The 18,899-nt window shown below is 59.7% G+C and overlaps 1 protein-coding gene and 1 long non-coding RNA gene across 2 annotated transcripts in view; one reads left to right on the top strand and one right to left on the bottom strand.

Annotated features, from left to right (window-relative positions):
* The window catches only part of LOC122542210 (carnitine O-palmitoyltransferase 1, liver isoform-like), a 108,334-nt gene extending 108,108 nt beyond the window's left edge, over positions 1–226 (bottom strand). Inside the window, exon 1 of the mRNA XM_087978277.1 lies at positions 107–226. The gene's annotated coding sequence lies outside the window, so the exon portion shown is untranslated. The remainder of the gene's footprint in view (positions 1–106) is intronic.
* Positions 227–232: 6 nt separating this feature from the next.
* LOC148141209 (uncharacterized) overlaps positions 233–18,899 on the top strand; it is a 239,297-nt gene continuing 220,630 nt past the window's right edge. The window contains exon 1 of the long non-coding RNA XR_015752559.1: positions 233–359. This is a non-coding gene — a long non-coding RNA (uncharacterized LOC148141209). The remainder of the gene's footprint in view (positions 360–18,899) is intronic.

Genomic DNA, 18,899 nt, shown 5'->3' with positions numbered 1-18,899 from the left:
AGTCCCCTCCTGCATTTCTAACGAAACACGACCCCTCCCCAAACTGCAGCCCCATGTCAGCGCGGGCCTCTGACAGGACGGGAAAGCACCTCCCCTTGTCGCTTACCTCCCTCCCCAGTACAGTCCAGTCCGTTCCGGGCCGGGTCTGGCCGGGCCGCTCCGGATTTGGTTCCGCGGCCACCGCTCGCGCCAAACCGTCAGCTGACCGCCCCTGACGTCACCAGGCCGGCCCGTGCCAGTGACGCAAAGGTCGGGCCACGTGACTCAGCGGCGGCAACCGGTCTTTCGACGTCAGAGAGAGTTCGCCGCGAGAGAAGGGCGTTGCAGAGAGACTGGGCGGCAAGGATCGAGAGAGTCAGGTGATCATTGAGACATGAGGGCGAAACATCGAGATATGTGACCCAGGGGATCACCGACACACAAGGGGAGGGGGAGAGAGTGACCCAGGGGATCACTGAGACACAGGGGGAGGGGGAGAGACTGACCCAGGGGATCACTGAGACACAGGGGGAGGGGGAGAGACTGACCCAGGGGATCGGGGAGAGACTGACCCAGGGGATCACTGAGACACAGGGGGAGAGTGACCCGGGGTGGGGAGAGAGAGACCCAGGGAGATCACTGAGACACAGGGGGGAGAGTGTGCCCCAGGGGATCGCTGAGACACAGGGGGGAGAGTGTGCCCCAGGGGATCGCTGAGACACAGGGGGGAGAGTGTGCCCCAGGGGAATCACTTAGACACAGGGGGGAGAGTGTGCCCCAGGGGAATCACTGAGACACAGGGGGAGAGTGTGCCCCAGGGGAATCACTGAGACACAGGGGGGGAGTGTGCCCCAGGGGAATCACTGAGACACAGGGGGAGAGTGTGCCCCAGGGGAATCACTGAGACACAGGGGGGAGAGTGTGCCTCAGGGGAATCACTGAGACACAGGGGGAGAGTGTGCCCCAGGGGAATCACTGAGACACAGGGGGGAGAGTGTGCCCCAGGGGAATCACTGAGACACAGGGGGGAGAGTGTGCCCCAGGGGATCGCTGAGACACAGGGGGGAGAGTGTGCCCCAGGGGAATCACTGAGACACAGGGGGAGAGTGTGCCCCAGGGGAATCACTGAGACACAGGGGGAGAGTGTGCCCCAGGGGAATCACTGAGACACAGGGGGGAGAGTGTGCCCCAGGGGAATCACTGAGACACAGGGGGGAGAGTGTGCCCCAGGGGAATCACTGAGACACAGGGGGAGAGTGTGCCCCAGGGGAATCACTGAGACACAGGGGGGAGAGTGTGCCCCAGGGGAATCACTGAGACACAGGGGGGAGAGTGTGCCCCAGGGGATCGCTGAGACACAGGGGGGAGAGTGTGCCCCAGGGGAATCACTGAGACACAGGGGGGAGAGTGTGCCCCAGGGGATCACTGAGACACAGGGGGAGAGTGCCCCAGGGGATCACTGAGACACAGGGGGAGAGTGTGCCCCAGGGGATCACTGAGACACAGGGGGAGAGTGTGCCCCAGGGGATCACTGAGACACAGGGGAGATAGTGACCCAGGGGATCGCTGACACACAGGGGGGAGAGTGTGCCCCAGGGGAATCACTGAGACACAGGGGGGAGAGTGTGCCCCAGGGGAATCACTGAGACACAGGGGGGAGAGTGTGCCCCAGGGGATCGCTGAGACACAGGGGGGAGAGTGTGCCCCAGGGGAATCACTGAGACACAGGGGGGAGAGTGTGCCCCAGGGGATCGCTGAGACACAGGGGGGAGAGTGTGCCCCAGGGGAATCACTGAGACACAGGGGGGAGAGTGTGCCCCATGGGATCGCTGAGACACAGGGGGGAGAGTGTGCCCCAGGGGAATCACTGAGACACAGGGGGAGAGTGTGCCCCAGGGGATCGCTGAGACACAGCGGAGATAGTGACCCAGGGGATCGCTGACACACAGGGGGAGTGTGTGACCCAGGGTACCACTGAGACACGGGGAGAGAGTGACCCAGGGGATCACTGAGACACAGGGGGAGAGTGACCCAGGAGATCACTGAGACATAGGGGAGAGAGAGACCCAGGGGATCACTGAGACACAGGGGGAGAGTGACCCAGGGGATCGCTGAGACGCAGGGGAGAGAGTGACCCAGGGGATCACTGAGACGCAGGGGGAGTAAGTGACCCAGGGGATCACCGAGACACAGGGGAAGAGTGACCCAGGGGATCGCTGAGACACAGGGGAGATAGTGACCCAGAGGATCACTGAGACACAGGGGGAATGAGTGACCCAGGGTACCACTGAGACACGGGGAGATAGTGACCCAGGGGATCACTGAGACACAGGGGAAGAGAGTGACCCAGGGGATCACTGAGACACAGGGGGAGAGAGTGACCTAGGGAATCACTGACACAGGGGGAGTGAGTGACCCAGGGAATCACTGACACAGGAGGAGAGTGACCCAGGGGATCACTGAGACACGGGGAGAGAGTGACCCAGGGGATCACTGAGACACAGGGGGAGAGTGAACCAGGGGATCACTGAGACACAGGGGTGTGTGTGACCCAGGTAATCACTGAGACACAGGGGAGAGAGTGACCCAGGGGATCGCTGAGACACAGGGGAGATAGTGACCCAGGGGATCGCTGAACCACAGGGGAGATAGTGACCCAGGGGATCACTGAGACACAGGGCAGTGAGTGACCCAGGGGATCACTGAGACACAGGGGAGTGAGTGACCCAGGGGATCACTGAGACATAGGGGAGAGAGAGACCCAGGGGATCACTGAGACACAGGGGGAGAGTGACCCAGGGGATCGCTGAGACGCAGGGGAGAGAGTGACCCAGGGGATCACTGAGACGCAGGGGGAGTAAGTGACCCAGGGGATCACTGAGACACAGGGGAAGAGTGAACCAGGGGATCACTGAGAAACAGGGGAGAGAGTGACCCAGGGGATCACTGAGACACAGGGGAAGAGTGACCCAGGGGATCACTGAGACACAGGGGTGTGTGTGACCCAGGGAATCACTGAGACACAGGGGAGAGAGTGACCCAGGGGATCGCTGAGACACAGGGGAGATAGTGACCCAGGGGATCACTGAGACACAGGGCAGTGAGTGACCCAGGGGATCACTGAGACACAGGGGAGAGAGTGACCCAGGGGATCACTGAGACACAGGGGGAGAATGAACTAGGGGATCACTGAGACACAGGGGGAGAGTGACCCAGGGGATCGCTGAGAGACAGGGCAGTGAGTGACCCAGGGGATCACTGAGACACAGGGGAGAGAGTGACCCAGGGGATCACTGAGACACAGGGGGAGAGTGAACTAGGGGATCACTGAGACACAGGGGGAGAGTGACCCAGGGAATCGCTGAGACACAGGGGAGATAGTGACCCAGGGGATCACTGAGACACAGGGGGAGAGTGTGACCCAGGGAATCACTGACACAGGGGGAGTGAGTGACCCAGGGTACCACTGAGACACGGGGAGAGAGTGACGCAGGGGATCACTGAGACACAGGGGGAGAGTGAACCAGGGGATCACTGAGACACAGGGGAGAGAGTAACCCAGGGGATCGCTGAGACACAGGGGAGATAGTGACCCAGGGAATCACTGAGACACAGGGGGAGAGTAAACCAGGGGATCACTGAGACACAGGGGAGTGAGTGACCCAGGGGATCACTGAGACACAGGGGGAATGTGTGACCCAGGGAATCACTGAGTCACGAGGGAGTGAGTGACCCAGGCGATCACTGAGACACAGAGGGAGAGTGAACCAGGATATCACTGAGACTCAGGGGGTGTGTGTGACCCAGGGAATCACTGAGACACAGGGGGGAGAGTGTGGCCCAGGGGATCACTGAGACACAGGGGGGAGAGTGTGCCCCAGGGGATCGTTGAGACACAGGGGAGATAGTGACCCAGGGGATCGCTGAGACACAGGGGAGATAGTGACCCAGGGGATCGCTGACACACAGGGGGAGTGTGTGACCCAGGGGATCACTGAGACACAGGGGAGTGAGTGACCCAGGGGATCACTGAGACACAGGGGTGTGTGTGACCCAGGGAATCACTGAGACACAGGGGGAGAGAGTGACCCAGGGGATCACTGAGACACAGGTGTGTGTGACCCAGGGAATCACTGAGACACAGGGGAGAGAGTGACCCAGCGGATCGCTGAGACACAGGGGAGATAGTGACCCAGGGGATCACTGAGACACAGGGCAGTGAGTGACCCAGTGGATGACTGAGACACAGGGGGAGAGTGACCCAGGGAATCACTGAGACACAGGGGGAGAGAGTGACCCAGGGTATCACTGAGACACAGGGGGAGAGAGTGACCCAGGGAATCACTGACACAGGGGGAGTGAGTGACCCAGGGTACCACTGAGACACGGGGAGAGAGTGACGCAGGGGATCACTGAGACACAGGGGGAGAGTGAACTAGGGGATCACTGAGACACAGGGGGAGAGTGACCCAGGGAATCGCTGAGACACAGGGGGAGAGTGTGACCCAGGGAATCACTGACACAGGGGGAGTGAGTGACCCAGGGTACCACTGAGACACAGGGGAGATAGTGACCCAGGGAATCACTGAGACACAGGGGGAGAGTGAACCAGGGGATCACTGAGACACAGGGGAGTGAGTGACCCAGGGGATCACTGAGACACAGGGGGAATGTGTGACCCAGGGAATCACTGAGTCACGGGGGAGTGAGTGACCCAGGCGATCACTGAGACACAGAGGGAGAGTGAACCAGGATATCACTGAGACTCAGGGGGTGTGTGTGACCCAGGGAATCACTGAGACACAGGGGGGAGAGTGTGCCCCAGGGGATCGTTGAGACACAGGGGAGATAGTGACCCAGGGGATCGCTGAGACACAGGGGAGATAGTGACCCAGGGGATCGCTGACACACAGGGGGAGTGTGTGACCCAGGGGATCACTGAGACACAGGGGAGTGAGTGACCCAGGGGATCACTGAGACACAGGGGTGTGTGTGACCCAGGGAATCACTGAGACACAGGGGGAGACAGTGACCCAGGGGATCACTGAGACACAGGGGGAGTGTGTGACCCAGGGAATCACTGAGACACAGGGGGAGAGTGACCGAGGGGATCACTGACACACAGGGGGAGAGAGTGACCCAGGGGATCACTGAGACACAGGGGAGGGAGTGACCCAGTGGATGACTGAGACACAGGGGCAGAGTGACCCAGGGAATCACTGAGACACAGGGGGAGAGAGTGACCCAGGGTATCACTGAGACACAGGCGGAGAGTGTGACCCAGGGAATCACTGACACAGGGGGTGTGAGTGACCCAGGGTACCACTGAGACATGGGGAGAGAGTGACGCAGGGGATCACTGAGACACAGGGGGAGCGTGAACCAGGGGATCACTGAGACACAGGGGAGAGAGTAACCCAGGGGATCGCTGAGACACAGGGGAGATAGTGACCCAGGGAATCACTGAGACACAGGGGGAGAGTGAACCAGGGGATCACTGAGACACAGGGGAGAGTGTGCCCCAGGGGATCACTGAGACACAGGGGAGAGAGTGACCCAGGGGATCACTGAGACACAGGGGAAGAGTGACCCAGGGGATCACTGAGACACAGGGGTGTGTGTGACCCAGGGAATCACTGAGACACAGGTGAGAGAGTGACCCAGGGGATCACTGAGACATAGGGGAGAGAGAGACCCAGGGGATCACTGAGACACAGGGGGAGAGTGACCCAGGGGATCGCTGAGACGCAGGGGAGAGAGTGACCCAGGGGATCACTGAGACGCAGGGGGAGTAAGTGACCCAGGGGATCACCGAGACACAGGGGAAGAGTGACCCAGGGGATCGCTGAGACACAGGGGAGATAGTGACCCAGAGGATCACTGAGACACAGGGGGAATGAGTGACCCAGGGTACCACTGAGACACGGGGAGATAGTGACCCAGGGGATCACTGAGACACAGGGGAAGAGAGTGACCCAGGGGATCACTGAGACACAGGGGGAGAGAGTGACCTAGGGAATCACTGACACAGGGGGAGTGAGTGACCCAGGGAATCACTGACACAGGAGGAGAGTGACCCAGGGGATCACTGAGACACGGGGAGAGAGTGACCCAGGGGATCACTGAGACACAGGGGGAGAGTGAACCAGGGGATCACTGAGACACAGGGGTGTGTGTGACCCAGGTAATCACTGAGACACAGGGGAGAGAGTGACCCAGGGGATCGCTGAGACACAGGGGAGATAGTGACCCAGGGGATCGCTGAACCACAGGGGAGATAGTGACCCAGGGGATCACTGAGACACAGGGCAGTGAGTGACCCAGGGGATCACTGAGACACAGGGGAGTGAGTGACCCAGGGGATCACTGAGACATAGGGGAGAGAGAGACCCAGGGGATCACTGAGACACAGGGGGAGAGTGACCCAGGGGATCGCTGAGACGCAGGGGAGAGAGTGACCCAGGGGATCACTGAGACGCAGGGGGAGTAAGTGACCCAGGGGATCACTGAGACACAGGGGAAGAGTGAACCAGGGGATCACTGAGAAACAGGGGAGAGAGTGACCCAGGGGATCACTGAGATACAGGGGAAGAGTGACCCAGGGGATCACTGAGACACAGGGGTGTGTGTGACCCAGGGAATCACTGAGACACAGGGGAGAGAGTGACCCAGGGGATCGCTGAGACACAGGGGAGATAGTGACCCAGGGGATCACTGAGACACAGGGCAGTGAGTGACCCAGGGGATCACTGAGACACAGGGGAGAGAGTGACCCAGGGGATCACTGAGACACAGGGGGAGAATGAACTAGGGGATCACTGAGACACAGGGGGAGAGTGACCCAGGGGATCGCTGAGAGACAGGGCAGTGAGTGACCCAGGGGATCACTGAGACACAGGGGAGAGAGTGACCCAGGGGATCACTGAGACACAGGGGGAGAGTGAACTAGGGGATCACTGAGACACAGGGGGAGAGTGACCCAGGGAATCGCTGAGACACAGGGGAGATAGTGACCCAGGGGATCACTGAGACACAGGGGGAGAGTGTGACCCAGGGAATCACTGACACAGGGGGAGTGAGTGACCCAGGGTACCACTGAGACACGGGGAGAGAGTGACGCAGGGGATCACTGAGACACAGGGGGAGAGTGAACCAGGGGATCACTGAGACACAGGGTAGAGAGTAACCCAGGGGATCGCTGAGACACAGGGGAGATAGTGACCCAGGGAATCACTGAGACACAGGGGGAGAGTAAACCAGGGGATCACTGAGACACAGGGGAGTGAGTGACCCAGGGGATCACTGAGACACAGGGGGAATGTGTGACCCAGGGAATCACTGAGTCACGGGGGAGTGAGTGACCCAGGCGATCACTGAGACACAGAGGGAGAGTGAACCAGGATATCACTGAGACTCAGGGGGTGTGTGTGACCCAGGGAATCACTGAGACACAGGGGGGAGAGTGTGGCCCAGGGGATCACTGAGACACAGGGGGGAGAGTGTGCCCCAGGGGATCGTTGAGACACAGGGGAGATAGTGACCCAGGGGATCGCTGAGACACAGGGGAGATAGTGACCCAGGGGATCGCTGACACACAGGGGGAGTGTGTGACCCAGGGGATCACTGAGACACAGGGGAGTGAGTGACCCAGGGGATCACTGAGACACAGGGGTGTGTGTGACCCAGGGAATCACTGAGACACAGGGGGAGAGAGTGACCCAGGGGATCACTGAGACACAGGGGATCACTGAGACACGGGTGTGTGTGACCCAGGGAATCACTGAGACACAGGGGAGAGAGTGACCCAGCGGATCGCTGAGACACAGGGGAGATAGTGACCCAGGGGATCACTGAGACACAGGGCAGTGAGTGACCCAGTGGATGACTGAGACACAGGGGGAGAGTGACCCAGGGAATCACTGAGACACAGGGGGAGAGAGTGACCCAGGGTATCACTGAGACACAGGGGGAGAGAGTGACCCAGGGAATCACTGACACAGGGGGAGTGAGTGACCCAGGGTACCACTGAGACACGGGGAGAGAGTGACGCAGGGGATCACTGAGACACAGGGGGAGAGTGAACTAGGGGATCACTGAGACACAGGGGGAGAGTGACCCAGGGAATCGCTGAGACACAGGGGAGATAGTGACCCAGGGGATCACTGAGACACAGGGGGAGAGTGTGACCCAGGGAATCACTGACACAGGGGGAGTGAGTGACCCAGGGTACCACTGAGACACAGGGGAGATAGTGACCCAGGGAATCACTGAGACACAGGGGGAGAGTGAACCAGGGGATCACTGAGACACAGGGGAGTGAGTGACCCAGGGGATCACTGAGACACAGGGGGAATGTGTGACCCAGGGAATCACTGAGTCACGGGGGAGTGAGTGACCCAGGCGATCACTGAGACACAGAGGGAGAGTGAACCAGGATATCACTGAGACTCAGGGGGTGTGTGTGACCCAGGGAATCACTGAGACACAGGGGGGAGAGTGTGCCCCAGGGGATCGTTGAGACACAGGGGAGATAGTGACCCAGGGGATCGCTGAGACACAGGGGAGATAGTGACCCAGGGGATCGCTGACACACAGGGGGAGTGTGTGACCCAGGGGATCACTGAGACACAGGGGAGTGAGTGACCCAGGGGATCACTGAGACACAGGGGTGTGTGTGACCCAGGGAATCACTGAGACACGGGGAGAGTGACCCAGGGGATCACTGAGACACAGGGGGAGTGTGTGACCCAGGGAATCACTGAGACACAGGGGGAGAGTGACCGAGGGGATCACTGACACACAGGGGGAGAGAGTGACCCAGGGGATCACTGAGACACAGGGGAGGGAGTGACCCAGTGGATGACTGAGACACAGGGGCAGAGTGACCCAGGGAATCACTGAGACACAGGGGGAGAGAGTGACCCAGGGTATCACTGAGACACAGGCGGAGAGTGTGACCCAGGGAATCACTGACACAGGGGGTGTGAGTGACCCAGGGTACCACTGAGACATGGGGAGAGAGTGACGCAGGGGATCACTGAGACACAGGGGGAGCGTGAACCAGGGGATCACTGAGACACAGGGGAGAGAGTAACCCAGGGGATCGCTGAGACACAGGGGAGATAGTGACCCAGGGAATCACTGAGACACAGGGGGAGAGTGAACCAGGGGATCACTGAGACACAGGGGAGAGTGTGCCCCAGGGGATCACTGAGACACAGGGGAGAGAGTGACCCAGGGGATCACTGAGACACAGGGGAAGAGTGACCCAGGGGATCACTGAGACACAGGGGTGTGTGTGACCCAGGGAATCACTGAGACACAGGTGAGAGAGTGACCCAGGGGATCGCTGAGACACAGGAGAGATGGTGACCCAGGGGATCGCTGAGACACAGGGGAGATAGTGACCCAGGGGATCACTGAGACACAGGACAGTGAGTGTCCCAGGGGATCACTGAGACACAGGGGAGAGAGTGACCCAGGGGATCACTGAGACACAGGGGGAGAGTGACCCAGGGGATCGCTGAGACACAGGGGTGATAGTGACCCAGGGGATCACTGAGACGCAGGGGGAGTGAGTGACCCAGGGTACCACTGAGACACGGGGAGAGAGTGACCCAGGGGATCACTGAGACACAGGGGGAGAGTGAACCAAGGAATCACTGAGACACAGGGGAGAGAGTGACCCAGGGGATCACTGAGACACAGGGGATCACTGAGACACGGGTGTTTGTGACCCAGGGAATCACTGAGACACAGGGGAGAGAGTGACCCAGCGGATCGCTGAGACACAGGGGAGATAGTGACCCAGGGGATCACTGAGACACAGGGCAGTGAGTGACCCAGTGGATGACTGAGACACAGGGGGAGAGTGACCCAGGGAATCACTGAGACACAGGGGGAGAGAGTGACCCAGGGTATCACTGAGACACAGGGGGAGAGAGTGACCCAGGGAATCACTGACACAGGGGGAGTGAGTGACCCAGGGTAACACTGAGACACGGGGAGTGAGTGACCCAGGGGATCACTGAGACACAGGGGTGTGTGTGACCCAGGGGATCACTGAGACACAGGGGAGAGAGTAACCCAGGGGATCGCTGAGACACAGGGGAGATAGTGACCCAGGGAATCACTGACACAGGGGGAGTGAGTGACCCAGGGTACCACTGAGACACGGGGAGAGAGTGACGCAGGGGATCACTGAGACACAGGGGGAGAGTGAACCAGGGGATCACTGAGACACAGGGTAGAGAGTAACCCAGGGGATCGCTGAGACACAGGGGAGATAGTGACCCAGGGAATCACTGAGACACAGGGGGAGAGTAAACCAGGGGATCACTGAGACACAGGGGAGTGAGTGACCCAGGGGATCACTGAGACACAGGGGGAATGTGTGACCCAGGGAATCACTGAGTCACGAGGGAGTGAGTGACCCAGGCGATCACTGAGACACAGAGGGAGAGTGAACCAGGATATCACTGAGACTCAGGGGGTGTGTGTGACCCAGGGAATCACTGAGACACAGGGGGGAGAGTGTGGCCCAGGGGATCACTGAGACACAGGGGGGAGAGTGTGCCCCAGGGGATCGTTGAGACACAGGGGAGATAGTGACCCAGGGGATCGCTGAGACACAGGGGAGATAGTGACCCAGGGGATCGCTGACACACAGGGGGAGTGTGTGACCCAGGGGATCACTGAGACACAGGGGAGTGAGTGACCCAGGGGATCACTGAGACACAGGGGTGTGTGTGACCCAGGGAATCACTGAGACACAGGGGGAGAGAGTGACCCAGGGGATCACTGAGACACAGGGGATCACTGAGACACGGGTGTGTGTGACCCAGGGAATCACTGAGACACAGGGGAGAGAGTGACCCAGCGGATCGCTGAGACACAGGGGAGATAGTGACCCAGGGGATCACTGAGACACAGGGCAGTGAGTGACCCAGTGGATGACTGAGACACAGGGGGAGAGTGACCCAGGGAATCACTGAGACACAGGGGGAGAGAGTGACCCAGGGTATCACTGAGACACAGGGGGAGAGAGTGACCCAGGGAATCACTGACACAGGGGGAGTGAGTGACCCAGGGTACCACTGAGACACGGGGAGAGAGTGACGCAGGGGATCACTGAGACACAGGGGGAGAGTGAACTAGGGGATCACTGAGACACAGGGGGAGAGTGACCCAGGGAATCGCTGAGACACAGGGGAGATAGTGACCCAGGGGATCACTGAGACACAGGGGGAGAGTGTGACCCAGGGAATCACTGACACAGGGGGAGTGAGTGACCCAGGGTACCACTGAGACACAGGGGAGATAGTGACCCAGGGAATCACTGAGACACAGGGGGAGAGTGAACCAGGGGATCACTGAGACACAGGGGAGTGAGTGACCCAGGGGATCACTGAGACACAGGGGGAATGTGTGACCCAGGGAATCACTGAGTCACGGGGGAGTGAGTGACCCAGGCGATCACTGAGACACAGAGGGAGAGTGAACCAGGATATCACTGAGACTCAGGGGGTGTGTGTGACCCAGGGAATCACTGAGACACAGGGGGGAGAGTGTGCCCCAGGGGATCGTTGAGACACAGGGGAGATAGTGACCCAGGGGATCGCTGAGACACAGGGGAGATAGTGACCCAGGGGATCGCTGACACACAGGGGGAGTGTGTGACCCAGGGGATCACTGAGACACAGGGGAGTGAGTGACCCAGGGGATCACTGAGACACAGGGGTGTGTGTGACCCAGGGAATCACTGAGACACGGGGAGAGTGACCCAGGGGATCACTGAGACACAGGGGGAGTGTGTGACCCAGGGAATCACTGAGACACAGGGGGAGAGTGACCGAGGGGATCACTGACACACAGGGGGAGAGAGTGACCCAGGGGATCACTGAGACACAGGGGAGGGAGTGACCCAGTGGATGACTGAGACACAGGGGCAGAGTGACCCAGGGAATCACTGAGACACAGGGGGAGAGAGTGACCCAGGGTATCACTGAGACACAGGCGGAGAGTGTGACCCAGGGAATCACTGACACAGGGGGTGTGAGTGACCCAGGGTACCACTGAGACATGGGGAGAGAGTGACGCAGGGGATCACTGAGACACAGGGGGAGCGTGAACCAGGGGATCACTGAGACACAGGGGAGAGAGTAACCCAGGGGATCGCTGAGACACAGGGGAGATAGTGACCCAGGGAATCACTGAGACACAGGGGGAGAGTGAACCAGGGGATCACTGAGACACAGGGGAGAGTGTGCCCCAGGGGATCACTGAGACACAGGGGAGAGAGTGACCCAGGGGATCACTGAGACACAGGGGAAGAGTGACCCAGGGGATCACTGAGACACAGGGGTGTGTGTGACCCAGGGAATCACTGAGACACAGGTGAGAGAGTGACCCAGGGGATCACTGAGACATAGGGGAGAGAGAGACCCAGGGGATCACTGAGACACAGGGGGAGAGTGACCCAGGGGATCGCTGAGACGCAGGGGAGAGAGTGACCCAGGGGATCACTGAGACGCAGGGGGAGTAAGTGACCCAGGGGATCACCGAGACACAGGGGAAGAGTGACCCAGGGGATCGCTGAGACACAGGGGAGATAGTGACCCAGAGGATCACTGAGACACAGGGGGAATGAGTGACCCAGGGTACCACTGAGACACGGGGAGATAGTGACCCAGGGGATCACTGAGACACAGGGGAAGAGAGTGACCCAGGGGATCACTGAGACACAGGGGGAGAGAGTGACCTAGGGAATCACTGACACAGGGGGAGTGAGTGACCCAGGGAATCACTGACACAGGAGGAGAGTGACCCAGGGGATCACTGAGACACGGGGAGAGAGTGACCCAGGGGATCACTGAGACACAGGGGGAGAGTGAACCAGGGGATCACTGAGACACAGGGGTGTGTGTGACCCAGGTAATCACTGAGACACAGGGGAGAGAGTGACCCAGGGGATCGCTGAGACACAGGGGAGATAGTGACCCAGGGGATCGCTGAACCACAGGGGAGATAGTGACCCAGGGGATCACTGAGACACAGGGCAGTGAGTGACCCAGGGGATCACTGAGACACAGGGGAGTGAGTGACCCAGGGGATCACTGAGACATAGGGGAGAGAGAGACCCAGGGGATCACTGAGACACAGGGGGAGAGTGACCCAGGGGATCGCTGAGACGCAGGGGAGAGAGTGACCCAGGGGATCACTGAGACGCAGGGGGAGTAAGTGACCCAGGGGATCACTGAGACACAGGGGAAGAGTGAACCAGGGGATCACTGAGAAACAGGGGAGAGAGTGACCCAGGGGATCACTGAGATACAGGGGAAGAGTGACCCAGGGGATCACTGAGACACAGGGGTGTGTGTGACCCAGGGAATCACTGAGACACAGGGGAGAGAGTGACCCAGGGGATCGCTGAGACACAGGGGAGATAGTGACCCAGGGGATCACTGAGACACAGGGCAGTGAGTGACCCAGGGGATCACTGAGACACAGGGGAGAGAGTGACCCAGGGGATCACTGAGACACAGGGGGAGAATGAACTAGGGGATCACTGAGACACAGGGGGAGAGTGACCCAGGGGATCGCTGAGAGACAGGGCAGTGAGTGACCCAGGGGATCACTGAGACACAGGGGAGAGAGTGACCCAGGGGATCACTGAGACACAGGGGGAGAGTGAACTAGGGGATCACTGAGACACAGGGGGAGAGTGACCCAGGGAATCGCTGAGACACAGGGGAGATAGTGACCCAGGGGATCACTGAGACACAGGGGGAGAGTGTGACCCAGGGAATCACTGACACAGGGGGAGTGAGTGACCCAGGGTACCACTGAGACACGGGGAGAGAGTGACGCAGGGGATCACTGAGACACAGGGGGAGAGTGAACCAGGGGATCACTGAGACACAGGGTAGAGAGTAACCCAGGGGATCGCTGAGACACAGGGGAGATAGTGACCCAGGGAATCACTGAGACACAGGGGGAGAGTAAACCAGGGGATCACTGAGACACAGGGGAGTGAGTGACCCAGGGGATCACTGAGACACAGGGGGAATGTGTGACCCAGGGAATCACTGAGTCACGGGGGAGTGAGTGACCCAGGCGATCACTGAGACACAGAGGGAGAGTGAACCAGGATATCACTGAGACTCAGGGGGTGTGTGTGACCCAGGGAATCACTGAGACACAGGGGGGAGAGTGTGGCCCAGGGGATCACTGAGACACAGGGGGGAGAGTGTGCCCCAGGGGATCGTTGAGACACAGGGGAGATAGTGACCCAGGGGATCGCTGAGACACAGGGGAGATAGTGACCCAGGGGATCGCTGACACACAGGGGGAGTGTGTGACCCAGGGGATCACTGAGACACAGGGGAGTGAGTGACCCAGGGGATCACTGAGACACAGGGGTGTGTGTGACCCAGGGAATCACTGAGACACAGGGGGAGAGAGTGACCCAGGGGATCACTGAGACACAGGGGATCACTGAGACACGGGTGTGTGTGACCCAGGGAATCACTGAGACACAGGGGAGAGAGTGACCCAGCGGATCGCTGAGACACAGGGGAGATAGTGACCCAGGGGATCACTGAGACACAGGGCAGTGAGTGACCCAGTGGATGACTGAGACACAGGGGGAGAGTGACCCAGGGAATCACTGAGACACAGGGGGAGAGAGTGACCCAGGGTATCACTGAGACACAGGGGGAGAGAGTGACCCAGGGAATCACTGACACAGGGGGAGTGAGTGACCCAGGGTACCACTGAGACACGGGGAGAGAGTGACGCAGGGGATCACTGAGACACAGGGGGAGAGTGAACTAGGGGATCACTGAGACACAGGGGGAGAGTGACCCAGGGAATCGCTGAGACACAGGGGAGATAGTGACCCAGGGGATCACTGAGACACAGGGGGAGAGTGTGACCCAGGGAATCACTGACACAGGGGGAGTGAGTGACCCAGGGTACCACTGAGACACAGGGGAGATAGTGACCCAGGGAATCACTGAGACACAGGGGGAGAGTGAACCAGGGGATCACTGAGACACAGGGGAGTGAGTGACCCAGGGGATCACTGAGACACAGGGGGAATGTGTGACCCAGGGAATCACTGAGTCACGGGGGAGTGAGTGACCCAGGCGATCACTGAGACACAGAGGGAGAGTGAACCAGGATATCACTGAGACTCAGGGGGTGTGTGTGACCCAGGGAATCACTGAGACACAGGGGGGAGAGTGTGCCCCAGGGGATCGTTGAGACACAGGGGAGATAGTGACCCAGGGGATCGCTGAGACACAGGGGAGATAGTGACCCAGGGGATCGCTGACACACAGGGGGAGTGTGTGACCCAGGGGATCACTGAGACACAGGGGAGTGAGTGACCCAGGGGATCACTGAGACACAGGGGTGTGTGTGACCCAGGGAATCACTGAGACACGGGGAGAGTGACCCAGGGGATCACTGAGACACAGGGGGAGTGTGTGACCCAGGGAATCACTGAGACACAGGGGGAGAGTGACCGAGGGGATCACTGACACACGGGGGAGAGAGTGACCCAGGGGATCACTGAGACACAGGGGAGGGAGTGACCCAGTGGATGACTGAGACACAGGGGCAGAGTGACCCAGGGAATCACTGAGACACAGGGGGAGAGAGTGACCCAGGGTATCACTGAGACACAGGCGGAGAGTGTGACCCAGGGAATCACTGACACAGGGGGTGTGAGTGACCCAGGGTACCACTGAGACATGGGGAGAGAGTGACGCAGGGGATCACTGAGACACAGGGGGAGCGTGAACCAGGGGATCACTGAGACACAGGGGAGAGAGTAACCCAGGGGATCGCTGAGACACAGGGGAGATAGTGACCCAGGGAATCACTGAGACACAGGGGGAGAGTGAACCAGGGGATCACTGAGACACAGGGGAGAGTGTGCCCCAGGGGATCACTGAGACACAGGGGAGAGAGTGACCCAGGGGATCACTGAGACACAGGGGAAGAGTGACCCAGGGGATCACTGAGACACAGGGGTGTGTGTGACCCAGGGAATCACTGAGACACAGGTGAGAGAGTGACCCAGGGGATCGCTGAGACACAGGAGAGATGGTGACCCAGGGGATCGCTGAGACACAGGGGAGATAGTGACCCAGGGGATCACTGAGACACAGGACAGTGAGTGTCCCAGGGGATCACTGAGACACAGGGGAGAGAGTGACCCAGGGGATCACTGAGACACAGGGGGAGAGTGACCCAGGGGATCGCTGAGACACAGGGGTGATAGTGACCCAGGGGATCACTGAGACGCAGGGGGAGTGAGTGACCCAGGGTACCACTGAGACACGGGGAGAGAGTGACCCAGGGGATCACTGAGACACAGGGGGAGAGTGAACCAAGGAATCACTGAGACACAGGGGAGAGAGTGACCCAGGGGATCACTGAGACCCAGGGGATCACTGAGACACAGGGGATCACTGAGACACGGGTGTTTGTGACCCAGGGAATCACTGAGACACAGGGGAGAGAGTGACCCAGCGGATCGCTGAGACACAGGGGAGATAGTGACCCAGGGGATCACTGAGACACAGGGCAGTGAGTGACCCAGTGGATGACTGAGACACAGGGGGAGAGTGACCCAGGGAATCACTGAGACACAGGGGGAGAGAGTGACCCAGGGTATCACTGAGACACAGGGGGAGAGAGTGACCCAGGGAATCACTGACACAGGGGGAGTGAGTGACCCAGGGTAACACTGAGACACAGGGAGTGAGTGACCCAGGGGATCACTGAGACACAGGGGTGTGTGTGACCCAGGGGATCACTGAGACACAGGGGAGAGAGTAACCCAGGGGATCGCTGAGACACAGGGGAGATAGTGACCCAGGGAATCACTGAGACACAGGGGGAGAGTGAACCAGGGGATCACTGAGACACAGGGGAGTGAGTGACCCAGGGAATCACTGAGTCACAGGGGAGTGAGTGACCCGGGGAGGGAGTGACTCAGTGGACGACTGAGACACAGGGGGAGAGTGACCAGGGGATCACTGTGACACAGGGGAAGAGAGTGACCCGGGGAGGGAGTGACCCATTGGATCACTGAGACACAGGGGGAGAGTGACCAGGGGATCACTGTGACACAGGGGGAGAGAGTGATCCAGGGTATCACTGAGACACAGGGGGAGAGAGTGACCCAGGGAATCACTGACACAGGGGGAGTGAGTGACCCAGGGTACCACTGAGACACAGGGGAGATAGTGACCCAGGGAATCACTGAGACACAGGGGGAGAGTGAACCAGGGGATCACTGAGACACAGGGGAGTGAGTGACCCAGGGGATCACTGAGACACAGGGGGAATGTGTGACCCAGGGAATCACTGAGTCACGGGGGAGTGAGTGACCCAGGCGATCACTGAGACACAGAGGGAGAGTGAACCAGGATATCACTGAGACTCAGGGGGTGTGTGTGACCCAGGGAATCACTGAGACACAGGGGGGAGAGTGTGCCCCAGGGGATCGTTGAGACACAGGGGAGATAGTGACCCAGGGGATCGCTGAGACACAGGGGAGATAGTGACCCAGGGGATCGCTGACACACAGGGGGAGTGTGTGACCCAGGGGATCACTGAGACACAGGGGAGTGAGTGACCCAGGGGATCACTGAGACACAGGGGTGTGTGTGACCCAGGGAATCACTGAGACACGGGGAGAGTGACCCAGGGGATCACTGAGACACAGGGGGAGTGTGTGACCCAGGGAATCACTGAGACACAGGGGGAGAGTGACCGAGGGGATCACTGACACACAGGGGGAGAGAGTGACCCAGGGGATCACTGAGACACAGGGGAGGGAGTGACCCAGTGGATGACTGAGACACAGGGGCAGAGTGACCCAGGGAATCACTGAGACACAGGGGGAGAGAGTGACCCAGGGTATCACTGAGACACAGGCGGAGAGTGTGACCCAGGGAATCACTGACACAGGGGGTGTGAGTGACCCAGGGTACCACTGAGACATGGGGAGAGAGTGACGCAGGGGATCACTGAGACACAGGGGGAGCGTGAACCAGGGGATCACTGAGACACAGGGGAGAGAGTAACCCAGGGGATCGCTGAGACACAGGGGAGATAGTGACCCAGGGAATCACTGAGACACAGGGGGAGAGTGAACCAGGGGATCACTGAGACACAGGGGAGAGTGTGCCCCAGGGGATCACTGAGACACAGGGGAGAGAGTGACCCAGGGGATCACTGAGACACAGGGGAAGAGTGACCCAGGGGATCACTGAGACACAGGGGTGTGTGTGACCCAGGGAATCACTGAGACACAGGTGAGAGAGTGACCCAGGGGATCACTGAGACATAGGGGAGAGAGAGACCCAGGGGATCACTGAGACACAGGGGGAGAGTGACCCAGGGGATCGCTGAGACGCAGGGGAGAGAGTGACCCAGGGGATCACTGAGACGCAGGGGGAGTAAGTGACCCAGGGGATCACCGAGACACAGGGGAAGAGTGACCCAGGGGATCGCTGAGACACAGGGGAGATAGTGACCCAGAGGATCACTGAGACACAGGGGGAATGAGTGACCCAGGGTACCACTGAGACACGGGGAGATAGTGACCCAGGGGATCACTGAGACACAGGGGAAGAGAGTGACCCAGGGGATCACTGAGACACAGGGGGAGAGAGTGACCTAGGGAATCACTGACACAGGGGGAGTGAGTGACCCAGGGAATCACTGACACAGGTGGAGAGTGACCCAGGGGATCACTGAGACACGGGGAGAGAGTGACCCAGGGGATCACTGAGACACAGGGGGAGAGTGAACCAGGGGATCACTGAGACACAGGGGTGTGTGTGACCCAGGTAATCACTGAGACATAGGGGAGAGAGTGACCCAGGGGATCGCTGAGA

Source organism: Chiloscyllium plagiosum, unplaced genomic scaffold (genome assembly GCF_037043375.1).
Source record: "Chiloscyllium plagiosum isolate Xiang-an unplaced genomic scaffold, Cpla_swu_hap1 HiC_scaffold_33, whole genome shotgun sequence".
Lineage (NCBI taxonomy): Eukaryota > Metazoa > Chordata > Chondrichthyes > Orectolobiformes > Hemiscylliidae > Chiloscyllium > Chiloscyllium plagiosum.
This window is presented reverse-complemented; position numbering and strand designations above follow the sequence as displayed.